We start from the raw sequence: 1,099 nt of genomic DNA, 5'->3' as shown, positions 1-1,099 counted from the left end.
CACCCTCCCCCACAGCCGATTGCAGTCACCAGTTTGCAGGAGAACCTGGGAGAAGAGTGGAAAGATGTAAGAAGTGTGCACTCCTGCACTGAGTGGGAAGGTCAGTCGCGAGGGCTGTCTGGAGCAGAACAGCCGAGGATATACAATACTTAGGTGACAAACTTTTACAGAAACTCCAAAATGGCTATGGGCCATGGAAGGTGGTTACCATGGTAACAGTATAAACTGTGAATCAGGTATCACCTGGTGTCCAGAAAGTATATTGCAGTATGAATACATTCCTACAAAAGTTGATCCCTACACCATACATATAGATGTATATATGTATATTTCTACATACAAGAATAATATTTTTGTAATTGGTGCCTTTTTTTTGTTTTGTTCTGTTTTTTCCTCACCATTTTCTTGGAGGAGCTTTTGTTAATTTTTTATTATTACTTTTTATATAGATATATTATTTTTATTTCTATTTTTTCTAATTTTAATTTCTCCTTTCTTCTCTTTTAACTTTTCTACGAACACCACTTTGTTCTCTTTTTTTAAAATCATTTTACGATTATCACTATTTTTATTGCACTTGCTTTTATGTTGCTATTGTTGTGGGTGTTGTCTGTATGTCTATGTGTCTCCATCTGTTTCTGTATCTATGAGCTCGTGTGTCTGGTAGCCTTTGCATCTGTTTATTTGCTCATTTGCTCTCAACAAGCTTGGTGTTACAACCTGCAGCTCTGAGCTCCCAGCACTCCCCTCCACTCTCACTCTGAGGTCTGCAGGCCTGCCCCCCAGGAGTCCAGATTCTTGGGTGATTTCTCAAGAGGTGCAGACAGGACCTGAACTGCAGCTGGTCAGTGATGATTCTGCAGCACAGGAGTGAGGAGACGACAGTCAGCTAAGAGGGAATCACGCTGTAGTGGCAGTGCCCCAAGGTGCAGAGCAGCAGCCGTCTTTAGCAATAACAAGGCCCACCCCCAGATATCCCGTAGCCACTCCTCCTGTCACCCTGGGCAACCAGATGAGGCCGGGCATCTTCTCAGATGGCAACCACCACAGAACAGACCTGGGACTGAAACACAGGCCCCATGAGTAAAGGGTTTGCCTA

Source organism: Nycticebus coucang, chromosome 21 (assembly GCF_027406575.1).
Source record: "Nycticebus coucang isolate mNycCou1 chromosome 21, mNycCou1.pri, whole genome shotgun sequence".
Taxonomy (NCBI): Eukaryota; Metazoa; Chordata; class Mammalia; order Primates; family Lorisidae; genus Nycticebus; species Nycticebus coucang.
The sequence above is the reverse complement of the archived record's forward strand: the minus strand, read 5'-3'. Positions refer to the sequence as shown.